The sequence below is a fragment of the Macaca thibetana genome, chromosome 20 (assembly GCF_024542745.1).
Source record: "Macaca thibetana thibetana isolate TM-01 chromosome 20, ASM2454274v1, whole genome shotgun sequence".
Lineage (NCBI taxonomy): Eukaryota > Metazoa > Chordata > Mammalia > Primates > Cercopithecidae > Macaca > Macaca thibetana.
In genome coordinates, this window is record NC_065597.1 from 59,097,563 (window position 1) to 59,125,158 (window position 27,596).

The window sequence follows — 27,596 nt, forward strand, 5'->3', positions numbered from 1 at the left end:
CTGCTCTTTCTGCTGATTTAGGAGTTTGACGGCTCAATGGATCTGATCTTTGCAGTCTGTGTGTATGTGAAGTGTGCGTGTGTGTGTGTGTGTGTGTGTATGTGATGAAGCTTCTCAGGCTGTGCCCAAGTCAGAAGGATACATGTTCCTGCTTAAAGCTTGGATGACTCCATCTTTAAGAGTTGTGCTTCCCAAAGTAATTATATGTGGTCAGATGTTCATCATTCAGGGGCTGATTATTCCACCTCTTTCTTTCTCAATATGGATTTGAATTATCTCATGTACATCACTGCTGAAGACAATAGTGACTGCAAGAAAATAAAGGAAAAGCCCAAAGTCACTTACTTGCCTGTTGACTAGTCACTGTCAGAAGGCAGCAACAATTACATGCCAAGCACTGTCTAGGTGCTGAACATGCATGACTGAATGTAACATTTATGGCAATTCATAAGTATCATTGTCCCCATTTTACAGATGATGAAACTGAGGCTCAGAGGTATTAAGCCTCTTGCCCAGAATCATATAACTGGTAGGTAGAGTTGGAATAGAGAATAAGATATTTGTCTATGTTTTTCCTGACTTTAGTCAATACAAAAAACTTAATTTAAATGGTACATAATGTCAAATAAGATGAAAACATCTGTATACCATTTAGAATTGTTTGGGCTGAGGAGTACCTATATAATAACGTGATAGAACAATCGAAGCTAAGAGGCAAACTCACAGTCTTGAGATCACATAGAGAAAGAACAAGAAAAACCAATACTGAGGACTAGCCCTTTTCCCCACTGTGCCTAAATAGGCTCCCTGAGAAGATCTTGCAGAACGTGGTAGGAATGGAGGGTGAGAAGACTCTATTTCTAGTTTAGGAGATTTCTCCTTTCGCTCAAAGTAAAAAAGCAACAGCTTTTGTTTAAACCCCTAAACAAACTGTTTACTCTTTTACCTCATGCAAGGAGAAACTGAGAAATGCGTGATGGCGCACTTTGAGTGGTAATATTGCCCTCAGCCCGTGTTATTAGTGATGCAATGGAGGTACTTAATTAATTACCACTGACATATGTTTGTGATAATTTATAAGACTGGTTAGCTCACACATTGCATTTGAACTCTAGACTGCCTAGAGAATTTCTTGAATGTAAAGCAATCACCTAACTTGAAGCCAAAGTAAGAGTGAAAGAAATCCCAGAATATTTTAGGTTTGTCAAGTGCTGATGGATTACTTAGTTCAGTGGTTCTCAACAAGGGGGGATTTTGTACCCACAAGAGACATCTGGCAATGTCTGGAGACATTTATGTTTATTACAACTGGGAGGAGTGGGGAAGGCTACTATAGGCAGCTAGTGGGTAGAGGCCAGGGATGCTGCTGAACACCCTACAATGGACAGGACAGCCCTCCTCAACAGAAAATTGTCTGGTCCAACATGTCGGTAGTGCTAAGGTTGAGAAATCCAAACTACCTCAATGCTCCTGCTTTGACCAACATCCAGAGGTAAAAAGTGGCTTACTCCATATCACACAGCAAGTTAGTGCAAGAACTGGGCAGCAGAATAATCTGCAATTGTTCGCAGCGCAGGCTCTGGAATCTGAATGTTTGGCTCTGGAATCTGAATGTTTGCCTCTGGAATCTGAATGTTTGGCTCTGGAATCTGAATGTTTGGCTCTGGAATCTGAATGTTTGGCTCTGGAATCTGAATGTTTGCCTCTGGAATCCGAACGTTTAGGCTTTGGAATATGAATGTTTGGCTCCAAATCTTGGGTTTGATTCTCACTAACTGAGGAAACTTAAGCAACTCACTTAGGCTCTCTGAGTCTCAGGTACCTCATCCAGAAAATAGGGAGAATAATAGCGCCCACCAGAAGGTCTTTGAGGAGGATCCAATGATAAAGCACATAAAGGACTTGGCATAGAGTGTGTGTACAGTATGTTTTCCATTTATCATTAGAATTCTGTACTTTCTTAGCAGGATTCAGGTAAAATACATCATTTTAATTATCACTAGTACAGGAAAATAAATTTCTAATTAAGCATTGTCAGCTTTTTCTATGTCCTGTTAGAGAAGAAATCTCTGAATCACTAAAGAACAATTCAATGACCTCTTCAGACTCATGAATGTAATCCAAGGAGGTGCCACTAGGTATGAAGAAAGGGTGCATGCAACAGAACGCAAACATTTTTTAACCTCAACACTGCTATGCACTGTTATAAAGTGATGGAGGGTGTAGTATTCTGATTAATGACCCGTCCATGATCTCATCCCCAAAGATATCCAAGTTCTAATCTTTAGATCCAGTGACTGTTCTCTTATATGGAAAAGGGGACTTTGCAGCTGTGATTAAGGATCTTGAGAGAGAGCAAGAGCTAAAGCGAAAGCGAGAGAGAGAGAGAGAGAGAGAGAGAGAGAGATCGATCTTATCATGGATTATCTGGATTGGCTCTAAATGCTATCACAAGAGTCCTTATAAGAGGAAGGCAAGAAGGTCAGAGGAGGAACAAGGTGAAGTGACTGTGGAAGCAGGCGGGGGAATGGTGACGTGGAGTCTAGCCATGAGCCAAGGATTGAGGATAGCTTCTAGCAGCTGGAGAGGGCAGGGAGACAGATCTCCTAGAGCTTCCAGAAGGAGCCAGCCCTACCAACACCTTGACTTTAGATTCATTTGGGACTTCTGACCTTCAGAACAGTAAGAGAATAGGTTTGCTTGAAGCCACCACATTTGCGGTAAGTTTTTAATTTGTTAACAGCAGCAATAGGTAACTATTAAGGAGGGTTATTCACTGTGGGGAATGGAGGGCACATTTGCACAGGGGGCTAAGTTCCCCACTGGGGAGAAAGGAATTGAGATGCCGATCCCTTCATCGTTGAGGTTCAAGGTTATCCGATATCTCTGCTGACTCATGTGGCTGTGACTAAGGTCATCTGGCAGCACAAACCATGAGGGACAACAGAGGGGGACTTACCACAGTGGAAGAGAGAGCTAGACTTGGGACACAGGAGGACACTAGGCTTAGGTTGTCCTGGGAGGGAGGTTGGCCCTGGAGAGTGTGAGGCCATGGCTGAGACCTTTCTAGAAACTGATGCCCTAATACTCCAGATGCAAATTAGGAACCATGGCCTGTTATGATGAAAAATCTGGAACAGACATTGTTTTGAGATGACCATAAGTGACAGACCTGAGAAACCACAGCATCAGCCTTGGGTCAATGCACAGTAGAAGGACAGGGTGCTGTTCTGATGGACAGATTTGAACCACATTATCTTGGGGGCAGGCGTTGTAGTGAGAGGGAGAGAAAACAAGCACCCAGGATTTCAGCAAGTTATCAGGCTAAACTGAGGCAGACAGTACCCCCTCCCACTACAAACACAGATGGACATGACATCATAAACCCATCAAAATACCCAGCAAAGTCTAGATGTGGTGGCTCATGTCTGTAATGCCAGCATTTTGGGAGGCTGAGGTGGGTGGATCACCTAAGGTCAGGAGTTTGAGACCAGCCTGACCAACCTGGCAAAACCCCGTCTCTACTAAATACAAAAAATTAGCTTGGGGTGGTGGCGCATGCCTGTAATCCCAGTTACGTGGGAGACTGAGGCAGGAGAATTGCTTGAACCCAGTAGGTGGAGGTTGCAGTGAGCCGACATCGTGCCACTGCACTCCAGCCTGGGCAACAAGAGCAAAACTCTGTCTCAAAAAACAAACAAACAAACAAAAAACAGAAAAGCCTGAAAGTCAGTGAAGGAACTCCTCAGGGGCTAGAGATGACAACCAGGCTGTAGGGGTGGTGTGTGAGTTTCAGAGATCTGATTATGGGCTAGGAGACTGTGGTCTGGGGTTCAAACACAGAAATGGGAAGTGAATTCAGGCTCACGAAAGGCAGAGAACGGGGACAACTCCCCCTAAAGTCTGGAGCAGTGGCTCTGCTTAGGTTAGTACTGTCAAGAGGCATTTGAACCAGAGTAACTCCATCTTGAATAGTGGCTGGGTAAAATAAGGCTGAGATTTACTGGGCTGCATTCCCAGGAGGTTAGGCATTCTCAGTCACAGGGTGAGATGGAAGAGCTGCACAAGATATGGGTCACAAAGACCCCGCTGACAAAACAAGATGCAGTAAAGAAGCCAGCCCAAAGCCACCAAAACCAAGGTGGTGACGAAAGTGACATTTGGTCATCCTCCCTGCTCATTATATGCTAATTCAAATGCACTAGCAATGCTAACAGACACTCCCACCAGTGCCACAACAGCTTACAGACAACGTGGCAATGTCCAGAAGTTACCCTATGTGGTCTAAACAGGGGAGGAACCCTCAGTTCTGGGAACTCTGCACCCCTTTCCCAGAAGACTCATCAATAATCTACCCCTTGTTGAGCACATAATCAAGAGAGAACTGTCAGTATACTCAGTCAAGCAGCCCATACCACTGCTCTCCCTGTGAAGTAGCCATTCTTTTGTTTCTTTACTTTCCAATAAACTTGCTTTCACTTTACTCTGTGGACTCCCACCAAATTCTTTCTTGCGTGAGATCCAGGAACTCTCTCTTGGGGTCTTGATTGGGAGCCCCTTCCATTAACAGTACTGCCTCCTAGCGATACATCTGGGGAGTTGCGGGGGGCATGTTTTCATGTTTTCGTTACCATCATGATAGCAGGAGGCACTGGTAGCATTTAGTTGATAGAAGCCAGGATACCAGACATCTGGTAATGCCCAGGGCAGTCTGACCCAAACAAAAAGCTCCTGCCACCCTGTGCAGAGTTCAAATGCCCGCTGAGAATTTGTATAGGTAAAAAAATCCATTCATTACTCTAAGCCTATTGCTCTCTAGGTGAACTCTTTTACATATAAACGTAAGACTTTTTTTTTGCACTTTTAATACACACTGAAATTTTCAGAAATTTCAATACCATGAAAATCAAGGCAAGCTGGTACTTCATATGTTTGGGATCACAGCAAGAGTGGTTCACCATCTTGGAAAATCACGTTACGCATGGCAACACCGGTCATGGTTTTTGCATCATCCTATCTGCCCCCATTTCCACCTCTGTTTGTAGTTGTCACAGCTGTGGTGATTCTATCCTCAGGTTTGTGCATTTTATTATTCCATTAAGTCTCATTGTAATCATGCCTCAGCAGTTACTCGCGCATCTACATATGTGAGTTAGGAACCATGGGTCTCTGGTGATGAAAAATACATATGATAATAAATTAGTTTTCAATTTTTAATATAACACGGCATTTTAAAACAGTTATGAGTAGATTCTATTAGCTGTGATTTTCATTTCAAAATAGTAAGGAAGACATTACAAATTGTTTACTAGAAAAACGGCCATTGGATCAGGTCAGATTGGAAGTCATTGGTCTGGCATGTCCAAGAGCTATCCCATCCATTGCAGAGGAAAGGGAAAGATTCCCCCAGCCAGGCTGGGGGAGCTGCAAGGAGGTTGTCTGTTCTATTGTCTGTCTGAGTCCTCTGGATGCAAGCGAAGAAAAATGTCACCTACGAAGAAATCAATCCCTGATCATTGGTGGCTTCTGCAGGGTGGAGGTTCCACAGGCTGGGAAATGAACACAGCCACTGTTGAATGAAGTCAGAAAGCATGGTCGGCAAGCTGGGAACAGAGAGACAGGTAGACTGGGTAACCACAGACCTTAGTGACCCTCCATGGGGCTGTCAGTATACTGGAAGAGTTGGAGAGGCAGCGAGCTTTCTCATAGAAACTTCTTGGCAGCCCCGTAGTCATCCAACAGAGAATTTCAAAGGCTCAGGGGAAAGGCACAGAAATCAGTAATTCATGATAACCCAACCTGGGATGCAAAAAAAGTTCTAGTTATAAATTTACTTCCAAGTAAGGGGGCAGGTTGCTTGGTTCTCTAATCCTCATTTGCTTCATCTGCAGAAGAGGCATGAGAACATCAACTTTGTTAAGACCAGTGACTCTAGACCGGAGGAGACTTTCCCCCCAAGGACATTCTGTTATGTCTGGAGATATTGTTGATAACCGCAGAGATGGGGGTGCAGGGGTTGCTACTGGCATCTAGAGAGGAGAGGCCAGGGATGTCACTGAACACCCTACAATGCACAGGACAGATCCACAACAAAGAATTCTTTGTTTCCCAAATGTCAGGAGGACTCATGTTGAGAAAGCCTGGAAGAAAGAACAAAGGTCGTGAGATGATCCTTGAAAATAGCTGGCATGACTCCCGGCTCCTTATGGGGGTGCAGGAAATACGACTTCCCTGCTGGAGTCTAAGCATCTACGGGTGTTGCTATTTCCAGACATGGAAGTAAGGCAACACCGTCACCACTGATTGCATTCATTGCCATAGATATCATCACCGTTATCCTTGTTGTGATTATTACTAATGGCTGGTATTACTGAGACTTTGCTTACTGAGGTCCTGCTCTCTGTGCTTTTCACGCTGTGATTCACAACTCTGTGAGGTATATGAGGTAGGTCTTATTATTACCCTTATTTTGCATAGAAGGTAGTTGAGTGCCTATATAAGAGGGATTGAGCACAGGCAGTACACTCATATGTCAACCGTTTACATAGCTGTTCATAGGGTCTTTTATTTGTAATCAATCAATTAATTTTCCTTTCGTGAGGTATAGTTGACAAATACAATTGTATAAGTTTAGGTGTATAATACGATGATCTGATATACATTCACATTGTGAAATGATTATCTCACAATTAAGATAGTTAACACAGTTATCACCTCACTTACATTTTTTTCTTTGGCAAGAACATTTAAGATTTATCACTTAAGCAAATTTCAAGCATACAATACAGTATCGTTAACTACAGTCACCATGCTGTACATTAAATCCTCAGAACTTATTCATCTTTTAACTAAAACTTTGTACCCTTTGACCAACATCTCCCTGTTTTCCTCACCACCGGCCCCTGTTAACCACTCTTCTACTCTCAGTTTCTACGAGTTTGGCTATCTTCGATCCCACGTGTAATTGAGATCATACAGTATTTATCTTTCTCTGACTTATTTCACTTAGCATAATGCCCTTACATTTCATCCATGTTGTTGCAAATGGGAAAATTTCCTTCTTTTTTATGGCTGAGTAACACCCACTGACAGGCACTGAGCTGTTGACTCAATGTCTTGACTGTTGTGAACTGAATAATGCTGCGGAGAACATGGGAGTTCCGATAGCACCGTCAGCGACGAATTTTGTTTCCTTTGAATAAATTCCCAGTAGTTGGATTTCTGGATCATATGGTTATTTTAATTTTTGAGAAACCTCCATTTTCCATAATGACTCTACCAATTTACATTCCCACCAACAGTACACAAGCGTTCCCTTTTCTCCACATCCTCACCAACTCTTGCTATTTCTTCTTCTTCTTCTTCTTTTTTTTTTTGATAACAGCTATTCTAACAGGTGTAAGGTGATATCTCATTGCCATATTGATTTGTAGTTCCTTGGTGGTTAGAGATGTTGGGCACATTTTCCATGTACCTGTTGACCAGTTTCTTTGGAAAACTGTCTGTAAACACCCTTGACCCATTTTTAAATTGGATTTTTGTTTGTTTTTTGTTTTCACCATTCAGTTGTATGAGTTCCTTATATATTTCAGATATTAACCCCTTACCGGATATATGGTTTGCAAACTCTTTCTCCCATTCCATAAATTATCTTTTAATTTTATTTGACGGTTTCTTCTGCTGTGAAGATTTTTAGTTTGATGTAGTCCCACTTATTTTTACTTTTGTTCCTTGTGCTTTTAGTGTCACATCCAAAACATCAGCCAAGATTAGTGTCAAGGAGGCTTTCCCCTATGTTTTCTTTTATGAGTTTTACAGCTTAAGGTTTTACCTTTAAGTCTTTAATCCATTTAGAGTTAATTTTTGTTAGTGATGGAAGACAGGGGACCCAGTTTTGTTCTTTTATCACAGGGATCTTCTGTTTTTTCCAACCATTTATTGAAGAAACTATGCTTTCCCAGTTGTGTATTTTTGGCAGCTTTGCCCAATATTAGTTGACTATTTATGCGTGGTTTTATTACTGGGCTCTTGTTTCTTCTTCTTTTTTTTTTTTTTTGAGATGAAGTCCTGCTCTGTTGACAGGCTGGAGTGCAGTGGTATGATCTCGGCCCACTGCAACCTCTGCCTCCTGGGTTCAAGTGATTCTCGTGCCTCAGCCTCCTGAGTAGCTGGGATTACAAGCACACGCCACCACACCCAGCTAATTTTTGTATTTTTAGTAGAGACAGGGTTTCACCACGTTGGCCAGGATGGTCTTGATCTCCTGACTTTGTGATCCGCCTGCCTTGGCCTCCCAAAGTGATGGGATTACAAGCGTGAGCCACTGCACCCGGCCCTGGGCTCTTGTTTCTATTCCATTGGTCTCTATGTCTGTTTTATTCCAGCACCATACTGTTTTGCTTACTGTAGTTAGGTAATATGTGTTGAAATCAGGAAGTGAAATTCTTCCAGCTTTGTTCTTTCTCAAGATTTCTTTGGCTATTCAGAGTTGTCTGTGGCTCCAAACAAATTTTAGGATTTTTAAAAAAAATTACATGAAAAAATGCTATTGGAATTTTGCTAGGATTTCATTGACTCTATAAATTACTTTGGGTAATATGAACATTTTAATAATATTAATTCTTCTGCTCCATGAACACAAGATATCATAGCATTTATCTTCTTCAGTTTCTTTCATCTATGTCTTACAGTTTTCAGCATACAGATATTTTACCATCTTGGTTAAATTTATCCCTAAGTATTTTATTGTTTTTGATGCTATTGTAAATAGGATTGTTTTATTTCTTTTTCAGGGAGTTCATTGTTAGTCTCTAGAAATGCAACCAATTTTTGTATGTGGATTTTGTATCTTGCAACTTGACAGAATTTGTTGTTGTTGACAAACTGAGATTCTACATTGCCTGTCTTAAACTTCTTTGGTTTCTCTAGAATGTCTAGCACACAAGTGGAAGATAGAAAAAGGAGAAACTAAGCATTTATTTAGTTCCAAGCACATATTTGTGTATATACATATATTTTTTCCAGATGATTCTTATTATTTGCAGATACTGTATTGGTGATTTTGCCTGTTCACAAAAATGTATTCGTAAACCCAAAATCAATACCTGCTGTGCTATTGTAGTCATCCCCAGATGTGTGCAGTGTTGCAAAAAACTGGAGTTGCCTAATGTGCTGAGATCCAACAAGGCCAGGATCTGCTTTCTTGGCTCTACTCCCATACTATAAATGAGTATGCATCTTGAAGTTCACTTAGCACTGTGCTTTTCATACTTTTATGCCTTTTGTTGGTGGTTTTTGCTGTTTAAAATGGTCCCCAAGCATAGTGCTGAAGGGCTATCTAGTGTTCCTAAGCACAAAAATTCTGAATGAATGAATGAGAGAATGCTAACTCCTTCTAGACCAAGGTTTCTCAAGGTTTCTTTGTTTGGTACCATGTCAAACAAAGACAAAGATGCAAAGTGCAATTGCACTTTGTGATGTGGTTTGCGGTGAAAAATATACTTGTGTTAGATGAGCTTCGTTCAGGCATGAGGTATAGTGCTGTTGGCTGTGCATTCAATGTTAATGAATCAATATATATTAAATAAGGTGTCTTTACACAGAAATATATAAAACAAGGTTAGGTATTGATTAGTTGATGGAAATGTCATGACTGGAGGCTCAAAAGAACCAAACCTGTATTTCCTCCCAGGAGTAATGGTTCAGTATTTAATAACTCAGTGGTTTTGGAGACATTATCGAACCTAATTATAGCAAATGATGAGAATATACACACAGAAACACACACACAGACACACACAGACACACACACATTTGTGGTCTCAGTTTATATTTCCAGCAACCTGTAATGTAGGTACTATTATGCCCACTTGACAGATGAGGACACTGAGGGTCTGGGAAGCCAGGCAGTTTGCCAATGATCACAAAGACCCAGAAACCAAATCCAGTTTAGCCAGAATTAATCGTCCATGCTCTTTCTAGAGAATGTCAATTTTTTTCTATTCTTTTCTGTTTTTTTTTTTTTTTTTTTTTTTTTGAGATAGGGTCTCACTCTGTCCCCAAGGCTGGAATGGAATGCAGTGGCACGACCATGGCTCACTGCAGCCTCAACTTCCCAAGGCTCAGGTGATCCTCCTGCCTTAGCCTCCTGAGTAGCTGGGACCACAGACATGTGCCACGACACTAGGCTAACTTTTAAGTTTTTTTTTTTTTTTTTTTTTTTACAGATGGGTTCTCGCTATGTTGTCCAGGCTGGTCTCAACCTCCTGGGTTCAAGCATTTCACCCACCTCGGCCTCCCAAAGTGCTGGCATTACAGGCGTGAGCCACCATGCCCAGTCCAGAATTTCAATATTTGATGATTGAATCAAGTCATGTTAAACACACAAAAGTACTTGCATTTTTAATTAGTTTTTTTTTTTTTTCTTGTTTCCTTCTCTTCCCAACTCAGGAAGAAGTAGAGTCCAGGGTGGATCAGCTCAAGCAAAAGACACTTCCAAGGACTGTTTCTAAAACCCACTTTACTACATCCCAAAACAGGCTAAAGTTCATGCTAGCAACTTGGGGGAAGCAAGTATAAGTTTAAATACACCTTTCTAATCTAAAAGACAAAGTGAATCTTCTATCAGTACAATATCCACATTTTTACCTTTTTATTGATTTCTTTGTTTTAGTCTGTAAGACAGTTTTTTTCTTATTTTTTAGGTTAGCTAGCCTCTTTCATAATCTTTTAGTTTGTGATTTTAATGCTTTTGTTTCCTTTGTTTTGAGAACTTAATGACTTCTTACGCTGTGTTTTTCATCTTCATCTATTCTAATCATAAAAACGGTCTATAAGCCTACATCCCCCAGTGAGAAGCAGCTTCATCTAAAGATGCTGGATCTGTGCACTGCCACAGGAAACATTGTAAGATCAGGCCATGTGATCCACAAGTCAGCTGTGAACACTATTCTGTTTTCTTAAAATCAACTGAAGCCCCCAATTTCATACTTAGCTGGAAAATGTAATCTCTGCTCCAACATTTCTCCTGATTTCAGCATCTTATATTCTTACAATTACCTCTAATTTTAATTCATTGTTAATTTCACCAAAACTTCACTCTGGGGATGCCAACATAGATATGGATGTCAGAAAGTTTTTTTTTTTTTTTTTCAATTTTCTGAGTCCAGAATCTACAAATGGCATTTATTTAGGTATGAAACAGTCTTAAAGGAAGATTTGAGGTGATGAATGACTTCTACCCAGTCTACAACTTGAAAATTGATTTTGAGGCACACTCGATCTTAAAAACCCTTCAGCTATTTCTATGTATGATTTTTTTTTGAAAAATTGACTATTCCTGCCCCTTTTGCAGGATGCTTTCCTGTGACTTTTCGCCATTGCTCTCCCTATTTCTCCCAAACAAAATTTTCTTGGGTACATCCCTGGTCACCTAATTCTTTGTATTATTGTCCTTACATATTGGAAGCTTATTTTTAAGGTGTTTTTCTTAAAAACAAACAAGCAAAAAACAACAAAAACAAACAAACAAAAAACCAGAATTGCCTAAGAAGTATTTTTATGTCAGCTATAAAAATAACATTTTCACCTCTTTTCTATGGAGTGGAAGCTCCTTAGAAGAGAGGATTTGGATGGGTTTACCAGGGATTTAAAGAATCAAGACTATGGAAGTGAGTCCGAAAATACCAGTAAATGAATAGCAATTGTACTTTGCATCTTCGTCTTTGTTTGACATGATGCCAAACAAAGAAACCTTGAGAAACCTCAGTCTAGAAAGAGTTAGCATTACTCTGATCTATGCACACTCTCATTCATTCATGCATGCTTTAAGCAAATAGTTGTTGAGGCTAAACTATTGTCAAACACTCTTTTAGGTGTTGGAAATAGAGTAGCGAACAAGGGGGACACTTTCTCACTGACTGTTTACTTTTGTAAGAACAATGTAACTTCAATTCCTAGTCTCAAACGCTGTCACTTTCAAACAAAGATGGCCAAAATCGACAGAAAATGTGACAGTGTGCATTAACTAGCCCATTTTTGCTGTGTGAGTTCTCACCATTTCCTGGGCACATGGAACAGATTCTAGTTGAGAAAACATTCCCCTTCATTCCTAATAGAAATATTAACTCTAATAATTACTAATACTTATGTATTGTTTGCTTTATGACTGTTTTACATTATTTCACTGCATTATTTAACTCACTTAGTCTTCACCACAAGCCAATGAGGCAGGCATCATTTTTATCCCCATTTTATGGATGAGAAAACTGAGGCAGAGAAGTCACCTTAGAGAGTTACAGACCAAGACAATTTGGCTCCAGAATTTATGTCCTTAACTGCCACGCTATTCAGTCTCTCTGTGATTTTCACGACTAGCAATGCCAGGTGGCTGCTGAGTTCAGTGATCCAACACAGAATTATTAGAGCACCAAGGTCATGGGTTAAAAGCTTGCAAAATCCTATTCACAATAGCGAAGACTTGGAACCAACCCAAATAGCCATCAATGATAGGCTGGATAAAGAAAATGTGGCACATATACACTGTGGAATACTATATAGCCATACAAACGGATGAGTTCATGTCATTTGCAGGGACACGGATGAACCTGGAAACCATCATTCTCAGCAAAATATCACAAGGACAGAAAACCAAACACCGCATGTTCTCACTCATAAGTGGGAGTTGAACAATGAAAACACATGGACACAGGGAGGGGAACGTCACACACAGGGGCCTGAAGAGGGGTCGGGGGCTAGGGAAGGGATAGCATTAGGAGAAATACCTAACGTAGGTGACGGGATGATGGGTGCAGCAAACCACCATAGCACGTGTATCCGAGAACTTAAAGTATAATAAAAAAATTTAAAAAAAAATCTTGCAAAATCCTTCAAGTGTCAGCCTGAAAACCACTTTCAGAGAGCAATCTTGCCCAGATCTCATGCTGGAATCATTCCTGTTGTCACACATTCTCACTTCACCACGTGCTCTTTGGTGACCTGTATTGTGATCAATAAGTAATTATTTGTGTAATTACTTCTTCTCTGTCTCCTCAGCTAAAATGCAATCTCCATGAGAAGAGGGATCATGTCCCTCTTGTTAGCCACTCTATTTCCAATACCTAAAAGAGTGTTTGACACATGGTTTGGCCTCAACAACTATTTGAATGAATGAATGCATGCATGCATGAATGAATGAGAGTATGCATAGATCAGAGTAATGCTAACTCCTTCCAGACCAGGGTTTCTCATCCTGGACACTATTGACATTTCAGGCCAGATAATTTTTTTGTTGTGAGAGCTGTTATGTACATTGTAGAATGTTTAGCAGTGTCCCAGCCTCTACCCACAACCCCAGTTGTCACAACCCAAACTGTCCCCGAGCATGACTTTCTGACTGAATGAGAGGGTGAGAGATGAACATAATGATATCTCTTATTCTAGAGAAACAGAGAATATGGCATTTTTGAAGGCTGAATTTTACTAACAAGACCAGCTTATTATAAAAATGTACTTTTGCAAATCACGTTTTTTGGGAACAAATATAGGAAGGAAGGTTTTATTTAATAACATAGACATCTTATTTAATAATGACAGCTAACATTGTAAAGTACATACTATAAACCTGTGTTATGCTAAGTGTTCTATATCGTTATCATTTAGTTCTTATAACAACTTGGTGGGTCACAGAGGCCCAGAGAACTTAGTAACTTCACCAGTATTCCATGAATGGTAGACAGGAGAACTGAGATTTGAACCCAGGAGGGCCTAGTGGATGGCAAAGCCTTTGCTGTCAGCCACCATGCTCTGAGAGTCCTTTAGTGATCTTAAAGTCTTATTTTTGCAAACATTTCTCTAAATGCTCAACCCCCATCTATATTTATGGGAAGCCATCTGGGAGACAAACAGGGGTGCCTCTGGGTGTCCCAGGACTTGACACTTGCAAATATGTATTGAATAACTGAATGATTAGAAAGGTCTTTCCCACTCCAATTTATTAAAATGAAGTTCCCATTATTTATGAAAGGATATGTCTACTTCTTATCTAATTCTTGTCCATGTCTAAACAAAGAAGTTTCACCAAGTCTTCAGTAGACTCAGAGCTTCTGTAGACTCATGTCTTCCACACTTGCCCTTTAACCCAAAACCACTTGTTAAAATATTTATCCTAAAAAAAGATAGTCTCCTCCCTACTAAGGCAAATTCATAGTAAAATTCCCATCTTATATATATACATTCTTTAATTAGGTAGGGATCATTTTCCCTATTTTACCAATGGGGACAAAATGGAGCTGCACTTATTAGTAAAGGGATGGTCCAGAATGTTTCCTAAAGCCCATTAGTAGATGCATATTTTGTTCAGTCAACGCTTTTCAGTATTCCTAATGGAGTCTATGAAAATGAGATATGAAGTCTTTCCCTAGCAATTAAGGCAGGATGATGCCTTCTGACTCTTTTTGTTTCCTTTTGGGTCATGTCTAATTCTCTGAAATTCTCTACCCGCCTGACTGTTGCTTCAAGACAGCACGTGTGAGTCAAGCAAATCTATCCAACCATTTGTTATGTCCGGAAATGGCATCAGTGAGATAGAAGGCCCCAAACGATGGGGCCCCAGGTGGAGATCTGAATATTCTGGTACTTCTGTTTTAAGAAGAGCAGTGGGATAGATGGCCCCTATGAGGTTTTTGATGGAAACCCTGAAAAAAAAAATCAAAATATGATAGCTCTGTCAGTCCCTCCCCATCCCCCCAAACTCTAGCCTGGAACTGGGAAGGATTTGAGTGGGCCACAAGAAAACAGATGGCGTCACCAGAAGAAAGGAACTTGTTGTCTGAGAGTGACCTTTCCAGGCGTAGTATGTTCTCCGAGGGACGTGCTCCTCTTGTGATGGAATAAACGCAGACAGAACAGCTTTCTAAAGAGATCTTCTCTCTGAGTCCAATACTTCTCAAAGAAAGAAAACCGTAGAAGAATACAAAGGCAGTGTCAATTTTCTGCTCTTCAGCTGCAAAACCCTGCACTTGAATGCTACCCAAGGATAGTCTTCGGAACTTGTGCAGTGTGGCTGAGTACTTTTTATAGTCGCAAGAATCTGTGATATGTCTAATACCTGTTTGGATACTTGTACCCCCTTTTGGACAACAGGTCATTGGAGGGAGAGACTCGGGCTTGCTCATTTTAGAATCCAAGTTACACTGAGCACAAGATTGGGAACACAGGACGTGCTTAAAAGGGAGAAAGGGGCCGGGCGCAGTGGCTCACGCCTGTAATCCCAGCACTTTGGGAGGCCGAGACGGGCGGATCCCGAGGTCAGGAGATCGAGACCATCCTGGCTAACACGGTGAAACCCCCTCTCTACTAAAAATACAAAAAACTAGCCGGGCGTGGTGGCGGGCGCCTGTAGTCCCAGCTACTCGGAGGCTGAGGCAGGAGAATGGCGTAAACCCGGGAGGCGGAGCTTGCAGTGAACCCAGATCACGCCACTGCACTCCAGCCTGGGCGAGAGAGCGAGACTCCGTCTCAAAAAAAAAAAAAAGGAGGGGGGGAAAGGGGAAAAAGGTTGAAGGCAGAGAGAGACACCAGGTTTGTGGAATCAGTAAAGACAGCCGCATCACCACCCCCTTCATTGCTCCTTCAACCTTTAAACTAGGGATCCTAACCTTCTGTTGTGGCTTGGACCCCTTTGGCAGACAGATGGAGCTTGTGGATATCTTCTCAGAATAATATTTTTAATAACATACATGAAATACATTGCATTTCAAAGAAACTAATTACACTGAAAAATAACAAAATATTTAATAAAACAAATGTGTGAAATGGTAATGAATGAGCTTTTTTATTAACACGTTAAATAAAAAGATCCAATGGCATGTGTTAAGACTTCATAATTTTGAAATAGTGATAAGGGTAAATGATATTTTGAAATACCTGCAGCATTTGTAATGTGATAATTATCTGTGGTTTCTATTGGGGACACAGTTCCAGCTACACCACTACTGCTGTGGTTTATTCCCTCATTTGTAATTGAGGGGCATATCAAATTTCAGTTAGAAGTTCGTGAGAATGAAGATGCATTTTATTTTTCCTCTCTGAGTTTATGACCTTCCTGACACAAGGACCAATTCCTCAGGCCCCTTCTCTTCAATGTCTGCATTCCTTCCTTCAACTCTAGCTTCTAGTTTCCTGGGTTCAAATGTATTTGCTTAGATGCTAATGAGTCCCAACTTTCTGGAACTCTCTCCAGAAATTCCCACATGAAAGTCTTTTTTTTTTCTTTTTTTGAGACAGAGTTTTGTTCTTATTGCCCAGGCTGGAGTGCAGTGGTGCAATCTGGGCTCACTGAAGCCTCTGCCTCCCAGGTTCAAGAAATTCTACTGTCTTAGCCTCCTGAGTAGCTGGGATTCCAGGCACCCGCCACCACACCTGGCTAATTTTTTTTTGCATTTTTAGTAGAGACCGGCTTTCGCCATGTTGACCAGGCTGGTCTTGAACTCCTGGCCTCAGGTGATCTGCCTACCTTGGCCTCCCAAAGTGCTGGGATTACAGGCATGAGCCACTGTGCCCAACCTGAGAGTCTTGCAGGCAGCTCTCTTAGTCCATTAGAGCTGCTATAGTAAAATACCATTAACTGGGTGACTTACGAACAACAGAAATTTATTGCTCACAATTCTGGAGGTTGTGAGGTCTGAGATCCTGGTATCTGGTGTCTGGAGAGGGTTCACTTCCTGGTTCACCAATCATGGCTTCTTGCTGTGTCCTCACATGGTAGAAGGGACAAGGGATCTCTCTGGGGTCTCTTTTATAAAGACAGTCATTCTATTCACCAAAAGTCACTGTTATTACCACCTCCAAAGGCTCCACCTCCTAAAAACATGGAGATGAGGATTTCACCTTCTTAATTCTGGGGAAACCCAAAACATTCGGATCAAAGCAGTTATCTCATCCTAAATGTGTCCAAATGGGTCTCAGTCTCCCCCCATCACACTTGTCCAACTGCAGTTTCGCCCATCTCAGTAAATGGGGTTCCTTCCTCCTGGGGGTGTGCAGGCCAAATAACTTGGGGTTTCCCTGATTCTTTCCTTTCTCTGTCTCACCTACATCCAAACTATGAGCAAATTTTGTTGGCTCTGCTTTCAAAACAGGTCCATGCTCCGCCTCTGCTTCTTGCCACCTCAGGGCTGCCACCTCACGACAGGCCCCCCTCAACCCTCACCTAAATGGTTGCAATAGCTTCTTAATTATCCCCCTCCTCCTCTTACACCTCCCTAAAATCTACTCTCAGCATGGCAGCCAGAGTAATCTTTCAAAAACAAAAGGCCAGGCATGGTGGCTCACACCGGTTATCTCAGCATTTTGGAAGGCCAAGGTAGGATGATCACTTGAGTCCAGAGGTTCAAGACCAGCCAGGACAACATGGCAAGGCTCCATCTCTATTTTTAAAAAATACAAAAAATAAGCCAGGCATCGTGGTACATGCCTATAGTCCTGGCTAGTAGGGAGGCTGAGGCAGGAGGATTGCTTGAGTCTAGGAACTCAAGACCAACCTAGGCTACACAGCAAGACCCTATCTCTATTTTTTAAAAATACAAAAAACTAGCCAGGCATAGTGGCACAAGTCTGTAGTCCCAGCTACTAGGGAGACTGAGGAAAAGGATCACCTGAGCCCAGGAATCCAAGACTACAGTGAGCTGTGATCATACCACTGCACTCCAGTCTGGACAACAGAGCGAGACTCCATCTCTACATAAATAAGTAAGTAAGTAAATAAATAAATAAATAAATAAATAAGTGATACAAGCTGTGTAGGTCCTCTGTTCCAAACTCTCCAAAAACCTTTTCTTTTCACCAAGAGTAAAATTCACTCTTCTGACCACGGGCTATGAGACTCATACAACCCCATTACCTCTCTGACGTTACTCAACTAGCTCCAGTTACTTTGCTTCTAGTAATTCTTCAAATTCACCAAGCCAGTTCCCACTCCAGGGCCTTTGGCCATGCTGCTCCTTTGTGGGAACACTCTTCCCACATGCCCTTCATTCTCCTTCATGCACTTCCAGTTTTTTTTTTTTTGAAACAGGGTGTCCCTCTGTCACCCAGGCTGCAGTGCAGTGGCACAATCTTGGCTTACTACAACCTCCGCCTCATGGGTCCAAGCGATTCTTCTGCCTTAGCCTCCTGAGTAGGTGGAATTACAGGCATGAACCACGCCCAGCTAATTTTTGTAATTTTTTTAGTAGAGATGAGGTTTCGTCATGTTGGCCAGGCTGGTCTTGAACTCCTGACCTCAAGTGATTCGCCTGCCTCGGCCTCCCAAAGTGCTGGAATTACAGGCATGAGCCCCTGGGCCTGGCCTCTTCCAGTTTTTGGTCAAATAAAATCCTATGAGTGAAGCTTCCCTTAACCACCCTATGTAAAATAATTCCACTCTCCATCCCGGCACTCATCTTTCCCAGTTATCTTGCTTTATTTTTCTTGAACGCACTCATCACCATTCGGTACACCAAACACGTACTTGCTTTATTCGTTTATTGTTCTTCCCCTTGTGTTGGAATATAAGTGTTGTGATGGCACAGACTTTGCCTACATTGTAGACTGATGTAGCACTAGGACCTAGAGTTGGGCACTCAGTAAATATTAGTTGAGGTGCCGGGTGCAGTGGCTCACGCCTGTAATCCCAACACTTTGGGAGGCTGAGGCAGGTGGATTACTTGAGGTCAAGAGTTCAAGACCAGCCTGGTCAACATGGCAAAACTCTGTCTCTAGTAAAATTCAAAAATTAGCTGGGCGTGGTGGCGGGCACCTGTAATCCCAGCTACTCAGGAAGCTGAGGCAGGAGAATCACTTGAGCCCAGGAGGCTGAGGTTGCAGTGAGCCAAGATCATGCCATTGCACTCCAATCTGGGCAACAGAGCAAGACTCTGTCTCAAAAAAAAAAAAAAAATTGTCGAGTGAATGAATGAATGAATGAATGAAATGGTTGGCTTCTCATAAAACTGCTTCTTTCCTTTAAAACACCACAGGATCCGCTGTTAGCACATGAAGCCGCCAATTCATAATTAGCTCATAGTTAGACCATCCCAAATTCATGCATGAAGTAATGTGGGCCACCCCACGCCTTTTTACTGAACCAACCAAGGTGGTGACAATGGTAACAGCGTGGACCTAGGCTGGCCCTCTTCCCCTTACACCTGAGGCATGTTCCTTCTCAGCTGGGTAGATAGGTGAGGCACTATGTTTAATTGCTAGTGATAATACTTTCCTTTTTTGGCGTGCTTTCAAGTTTGCAGTTTTTTCCTATAAATTAGATTTAATCCTCTCCAGTGCCTCAGAAAAAGTTGCTTATTCACTCAATATTTGCATAAGATTTTATTCATACTGTGAACATAGCACGTTAAGTTAGTTACATGTTTATCTACCTCTTCTGTTGGTCCATGAATTTCTAGAAGGAAAGAATGTTTGTATTCTCAAGGCTAAGCATAGTATCTGGCAGATAGTAAATGCTGATCCAATGTTTGTTGATAGTGTTATTATTTAATCTTTACTGAGTTATTTCAGTGTCCTCATATTAAAATGGGGATACTATTAACTGTATCTTTCACGACTGCTGTAAGAATGGAAAGAGTTAACCTAAGTAAACCACTGGGAACGTGTCTGGCACAGAGTAAGCATTCAGTATTAGTCATTGTCCCTCTTGTTGATGATGTTGTCGTTTGAACATCTATTTAATGTACTAAAGTGCTTTCCTTAAAACAATTCTGTGTGATGATAAACCAGCCATAATCATGATAACACTGAACAGTTATTGAGCAGGCAATAAATGCCAAGTTTGGGGCTACTTTAAAAATGCATCATCCAATTTTCACAGCAACCATATAAGATACATACAATTCTCAATTTAGAGAAGCAGGCACAGACTCAGAAAGGTTAAGTCACCTTCTTGAAGTCACAAGGCAAAGAAGTGGCAGAGCTGGGATTTGAACCTGAGCCACTCTGACTCTAGGGTCCTAACTACTATCTTATGGCGGGTGGCACTGCCCTAATTCTAAGAAAGAAGAAACAGAGACATGAAGAGGGCAGTTAACTGGATCAAAGTCACAGAGCTTACAAGCATTAGAGCTGAGATTTGCGATGGAAGAATTTCCTCTGAGCCAGTGGATCAGAGGTACTGTCTAGGGTCTGGAATGCACTTCGTAAGCACAAGCAGAGATGGAGGAGACGGTCAGATGTCTGGGTCATCCCCTGAGGGTGAGTTAATTTCGTGCTGTTAAACGAATCTGAAATTTGAAAGCATACTGAATAAAACCACGCATGTTCCCCCATCCTAATGGGACATTAAACAGCTACTTACATAATGAATTATTTAACTACTGACTGATAAGTGCTGCAAGGTTCAGGGGCTCTGAGAGTTCATGGCAGGAAGTCCTGCCTGAGCCTGGGTCAGAGGAAAGAAACCACAAAAACAAAGATGCACGCCTTCCAGCAGGAGGTTATGGTAATTTGCACAAACCTCACTCCGGTGGGGGGCCTGAGAAGAAGCTGAGGCGCACTTTTCAGGGGAAACAGGCTTTGGAGAATCAAATGATCTCTTGCATCTCCTCTCAATCATATGATGTAATTACTGGGAAATGTCACAAGCAGCTTTATTTTTTGCAGGGACAGGTGTGTGCAAAGAAAGGTAGGCAGGGTTAATATTTTTTCTTCTGGTTTATGAGTTTCATTGATTTTCCTAGAACGAAAAGCCTTATTTGACCTTGTTCTCACAAGCAGGTTTGCTTGGGATGAGAAATCTGGCAGCTGTTCAGAGGCAGATGCCCCTGGTCTGATGCCCCAAGGGATGTCAAGAGGCAGTAAGACAGGAGCAGGAAGGTGGAGATAGCTCTGTGCACCGGCAACCTTGACTTGTCTGCTCCCCCACATCCAGCTCATCACCCAATTGTGCAAATTTAACTCCTAAAACTCCCCCCACTCTTCCCATTCCTCTCAGCCCCATTGACAGCATCCCAATGCAAGCTGCCATCGTTTCTTGAAACAGACACTTAACTCATCCCTCACGCTCCACTCTTGTTTCCTTATAATATCTTCTCATCTGAGCCAAAAGTGACCTTCTTACTACATAAAGACATATATCATTGTCACCTCCATCTTCTTGAAACCCTTCAGCTGCTTCTCATTGCACTTGGGATAAACATAAAAAATCTTTTTCCAAAGTTGGGCACAGCGGTATGTGCCCACTTCCCCAGTGGAAGTGGGAGGATTGCTTCAGCTCAAGAGTTCGAGTCCAGTCTGGACAATATAGCAAGACCCTATTGCAAATAAATAAATACATAAATAAATAAATAAATATTAAAATATAAAAGGTTAAATGAGTTAACCTCACTTAAAAGACATGTAAGTATTTTTACATGTCGGAAATTTTTTTATGAATAATTTTTCTCATGTGAGAATAACCTAAGTCTACCCAAGGATGAATGGCTAAGGAAAATGTGGCATATACAATCATCGGAGTATTATTCAACCTTAAAAAGGAAGGAAATCAGCCAGGCATGGTGGCACATGCCTGTAATCCCAGCACTTGAGGTAGGTGGATTGCTTGAGCACAGGATTTCAAGACCACCTTGGGCAACATAGCAAAACTCCATCTCTACAAAAACTACAAAAATTAGCTGTGCATCATGGCAGGTACCTGTAGTCTCACCTACTCAGGAGGCTAAAGTAGGAGGATTGCTTGAGTCCAGGAGCTTAACGTTGCAGTGAACCAAGATGATGCCACTGCACTCCACCCTAGGCAACAGTAAGACCCTTTCTCAAAAAAAAAAAAAAAAAAAAAAAAAAAAAAAAGAAAGAAAGAAAGAAAAAGAAAAAAAAAAAAAAGAAGAAAATCCTGCAATATGAGACAATATGAATAAATCTGGAGGACATGATGCTAAATGAAATAAGCCACTCACAGAAGGATAAATAACTGCAGAGTCCTGCTTATATGAGGTATCTCAGGTAGTCAGACTCATAGAATCAGAGAGCAGAATGGTGGTTGCCAGGGGCTCAGGGGAGGAGGAAGTGGAGAGTTGCTATTCAACAGGCATGAAGTCTCAATTATGCTAGATGAATAAGTTCTAGAGATCTGCCCTTCAACATTGTACTTATAGCCAACAAGAATGCATTGACTTAAACGTGTACACTTCAAAACATGTAAAGAGAGTAGGTGTCATAGTAAGTGTTTTTAACCACAGTAAAATATAATAAAAAGAATCTAAGACTTACCCTTCATTAATCATTATTTTAAAATTGAAATTTAATGAATAATTACAATTTTGTATGCCTCCGTTTTGATGTCGTCTACCAACAAGATTAACTACATGTATATTATTCCTCAGTGTTGGGAAGGTATTGACTTGGTAATTTGATAAACAATGTTTTCCATATGTGGAAATTATTTGATCAATTTTAATTAAAACATGCATAATTTGTGGCACAAGTGGACAACTTTAACATAAATAATTAACTTTATTATATTTTTAAAAAATGTCTTTGCCTGGTCTTCTGCACCTTCCAAGGTCTGGCCCCTTCTCACCTGCCTCATCTTCTACCCCCATCTCCTCTTCTTCACTTTGGCATTCCTTCCCACATTGTAGCCTTGAAGGTCTCAACATAAGTGACTTCCTCAAAGAGCCCTACTTGGACTCCCCCCTCCACAGTCTAAATTAGATCCACACATCGTGCTCTTCATAGCAAATTTTAATTCTCCTTTGTAGCATTTCTCACCTTTTCTAAGCACGTATGCCCCTGTGATTATTTGTTTACTGAGTTTCCCCAGCTGGAACGTTTGGGCCACGAGGGCAGAGACCATTCTGTCTTGTTCATCACTTTAACTCTTGTGCCTAAAAGGTTGGATTTATCCCACAAATATTTATGGAGTTCCCATGAGGCACCAGATCCTGCGTTAGGTGTTAGGGATACAAAAGAAGGAAGATGTAGTCTCTGACTATAAAATAGCCAGCCAGCCAGATCTCTACCGAAGCATGTGTAACTGTAATTTGGACCTGATATGCTTTCTGGTACACAGAGATAATTTAATGCATGTTTATGGAGGGAAGGAGGGAGGGAGAGAAGGAGGGAGGGAGAGGAGGGAGGGAGAGAAGGAGGGAGGGAGAGAAGGAGGGAGGGAGAGAAGGAGGGAGGGAGAGAAGGAGGGAGGGAGAGAAGGAGGGAGGGAGAGAAGGAGGGAGGGAGAGAAGGAGGGAGGGAGAGAAGGAGGGAAGGAAAAAAGGAAGGAAGGAAGGAAGGAAGGGAAGGAAATAGGGGTAAAGGAAGGAAAGAACTCTAAAATCCATATGGAAAGAGTACTACGTTTGGAGAAAGAGTGTAAAACAATGATTTTTGCCTAGGAATACAGGGATGGATTCTCAAAGGAGGTGGCGATTGATCTTGACCTTAAAGGATCCTAATGAATAAACAGACATTTGTCAGATGCTCTAATTGGAAGGAACATTGTCTCACCCAGGCTGCCATGCAGGAGATGGTGTGGGTGAGACTGGAGGCAAGGAGACTGGTTAGAAGGCTGTAGCAAGAGTTTATATGATGAACGAGGAGGCCTAAATTGAGCAGCAGCAGAAATGCTGATTAGGAGGGGATGGCGGTCAGAGACACTACAGATGCATTGAATTTGGGGATGCTATTTATTTAGGATTATGCGTGGCTGTGACAGAATTGCAATCAATGGTAGTCTAAACAATCTCTTATCGTACTGACAAAAGACTGGAGGCAGACACCCCAAGGTACTTCAAAAAATTGATTTTGTCCCTAAAGACCCAGTTCCATTCCAATACGGACTTCCATTTTTAGCATATGGACTTTTTAGACTCATGCTGGTTGTCTCATAGTTGCACAGTGGCTGCTGTTGCTCCAGGCATCATGACTATATTCAAAGACAGGAAGGACAGGGTGAGGAGGGAAAGTCAGGGCATTAAGAAAGGGTTGTAGCATTTCTTTCTCCTTACATTAGGAAGGAAATATTTGCCAAAGTTCTCCAGCAGATAAATGCTGCTCTTTCACTGGTTAAATGGTCCTATGTGGCCATTCCTAGCTGCAGGGGGAGTTGGAAAATTAGCTATCGAACAAGGGGAAACAGGAGTGCTACGAATGGCTCAGATCAATCATGATTCTCATTCTAGAGCTTGCATATTGCACCCTGTCCCAGCCCTGCCCCAAATGAGACTGAGATTCTGTTCGGCAGGAGGGCTGACTATTTAGTAGACAACCAACAGTGTCTGACACAGGGTGGAAGGTGGGATTGGGTTTTATTCAAACAGTCTCCTTCTGAGTGTGAAAAATGGCAGCTACCTCCTGACTTCAGTGCTGTGAAAACTGCCACTTGTTCCAGCTGAGCCTGCTTCTCTTGGCTCACACATTCCCAAGAAGATGATTGTGCAGAGTGGCGAGAGCTTTCTTGTTTCTCAGAATATTCTCAAGAAATAAGGCAGAATTAATAATTTGTTTTCTTGGTATGGGCCATTTGGTTGCAAAACAATATTCCAGTCATAGCACGATACTTCCCTACCTCATTTACATTCATCGTTGGTTTAATTATGCTTTTCAGTCAGAATACTTATTAACTTTATAGACCTACCTGAAAATTAAATTGGATAAATTCCTTCTGCCTGGTACCTTGAAGAATGTGTTTTTCCAAGCTGTTGCCAGGGCCTGCTTCAGCCCCGTGCAATTTTGTTCCTCTTTAAGTTCATTTGCAAATAACACTGTGTTGGTTTAAAGGGCATTCATCATTTCTGAGCAGGAGAAACACTGCAAACTGCAGCCCAATTCGGAGGACAATGGAGAAAATTGCCAAATATTTTATTTTCTCATCGGAGGGGGAAGTCATTGAGGGAGGCATAAAATTTCCCTTAGGATTCCATGAATCTGTCTTGCTGGTGAAGAGAACACTATGTGGTCCTGGAAGGCATCAGCAAAGCCACAGGGTACCAAAAGGACACAGAGCAGGGACCTTCCCCACTGACCAGGGCTAAAGCAGCTCAACGTGAGAACAGCAGGCGGTGTATTTATTCATTAGACATTTACTGTGTCTCAGGTATGATGGGGCTAAAAACACAATTAAGACATGTTACCTACTCTCAAGCAGCTCGAATTTTCAAAGGGGTAGACAGGCAAATAAATGCACAGCAATGATAAAATGTGTCCATCATAAGGTAGAAAAAGCATTGAACGCTGTGAGATCCCAGAAGCAGTACAACACGCCCCTAGCCTGAAAGCTCTATGAGGATGGGAAGTGAGTATATTTATGCTATGCTGTGCTGTAGCTTTGCTGCCTAGCCCCAGGCCTGGCATTTAGGTATTTAATAATTAGTTGTTGAATTGAAGTAAATTAAAATGAATCCGGCCTGGTGGCATGTACTATTTAGGTGTGGTTGGCTGCTACCACAAATAAATCTCCAAATGGCAATGGCTGTAACACAGTAGAAAAATGCATATGTGTGTGTGTGTGTATTTGCTTTTTCTTCACAAAGATCACATCAGACCTGAGATGATAGAGGGTGTCTGTCCCAAGTTGCTATTTGAGAACCCAAGCTTCTCCCATGCTAGGACTCTGTCATTTTCTGAGCCCTCACTTCTACTTAATGAACAGAGTGCAAAGCAAATATAAAAGTCTAAGACCCCCCAACCATCTGAAGAGACCCCTCTGCTAGGCCAAGGGCCAAGTTAACCTGAAAATCAAGTTCAGGCCACGATGAGAAGCAGGATCGGGACATGCCTCCTTATAGCTTCCTCCCTTTTGCAACTACTGATGGAACAGACTCTTTAAGTCTGGTAAGAAACATTTACAATCTATTCCTCCTGAAGCCTTATACCCAGTGGCTTCATCTGTCTGATAAAATGCTGGTCTCCACAATTCCTTATGATAACCCAGAGCGAGCTTCCTCCCTCCCCCGCTCCCTCCCTCTCTCCCTCCCTTTCCTCCCTTCCTCCCTCCTCCCTTCCTTCCTTCCTTCTTTCCTTTCCCTCCCTTCTTCCTCCCTCCCTTTCTTCTTCCTCTCTTTACCTTCTTTGAGACAGAGTCTCACTCTGTCATCCAGGCTGGAGTGCACTGGCGCAATCTCAGCTCACCACAACCTCTGCCCCCTGGGTTCAAGGGATTCTCCTGCCTCAGGCTCCTGAGTAGGTGGGACTGCAGGCATGTGCCACTACACCCAGCTAAGCTTTGTATTTTTAGTAGAGACAGGGTTTCACCATGTTGGTCAGGCTGGTTTCAGACTCCTGACTTCAAGTGATCCACCCACCTTGGTCTCCCAAAGTGCTGGAATTACAGGCTTGAGTCATGGTGCCCAGCCCATACATTCCTTTCTATTGATAATAGCATTTTCAACCAATTGTCAATCAGAAAATCTTTTAATCTACCTATCACTTAGAAGCACCAATTCCTACCTCATTACCCCCAGCATTTCCAGTTGTCCCCTGTTTCTGGACTGAACCAACGTATATCTCACATGTATTGATTAATGCCTTATGTATCCCTAAAAGGTACAAAACCAAGTTGTGGCCTGACCACCTTGGGCAGATGTTTTTGGGATCACCTGAGGGCTGTGTCATGGGCCATTGGTCACTCATGTGTGACTCAGAAAAAATTCTTTCTAATATTTTGCAGTTTGACTCTTCGTCAACAAGAGGAAAAGACAAAAGAGAGCCACTGGAAAGTTTTAAGGGCTAGGATTAGAAGTGGCACTCAATGCTTCCTCTTGCATTCCACTGACCGGACGTCTTACATGTCCTTATCTAAGTATAAGGCCAGAAAATACAGTCAGATTGAATGCCCAGGAGGAAAGGACATAGATTTGGTAAAAACGTTACTGGAAAGGGGTCCTGATCCAGACCCCAAGAGAGGGTTCTTGAATTTCATGCAAGTAAGAATTTGGAGCAAGTTCACAGTGCAAAGTGAAAGTAAGTTTATTAAGAAAGTAAAACAGTGAAAGAATAGCTACTCCATCAACAGAGAAAAGCGCATTCCTGAAATTAAGAGGAGGGACATGGCCACCCTAGGTACAATGCTTGCTTATATATAGGATAACAACAACAAAATCACAGGGAGATGTGCTCTACTACAAGGGTTTGTGATAAACGGTTAATTTTCTTAATTACTATATATTGCAATAATCACTATTATCTTTAAAGCAAAATTAGGAAGGCTTCTGTCAGAGGCATTTGAACCAGAGCAACTCCACCTTGAATAAAGGCTGCCTAAAATAAGGCAGAGACCTACTAGGCTGCATTCCCAGATGGTTAAGGCATTTCAAGTCACAGAATGAGATAGGAGGTTGGCACAAGATACAAGTCATAAAGACCTTGCTCATAAAACAGATTGCAGTAAAGAAGCCAGCCAAAACCCACCAAAACCAAGATGGCGACAAGAGTGACCTCTGGTTGGTCACTGCTGCACTCCCACCAGCGCCATGACAGTTTACAAATGCCATGGCAACATCAGAAGGTTACCCTATATGGTCTAAAAATGGGAGGCATGAATAGTCTACCCCTTGTAGCATATCATCAAGAAATAACCATAAAAATGGGCAACCAGCAGCCCTCGGGGCTGCTCT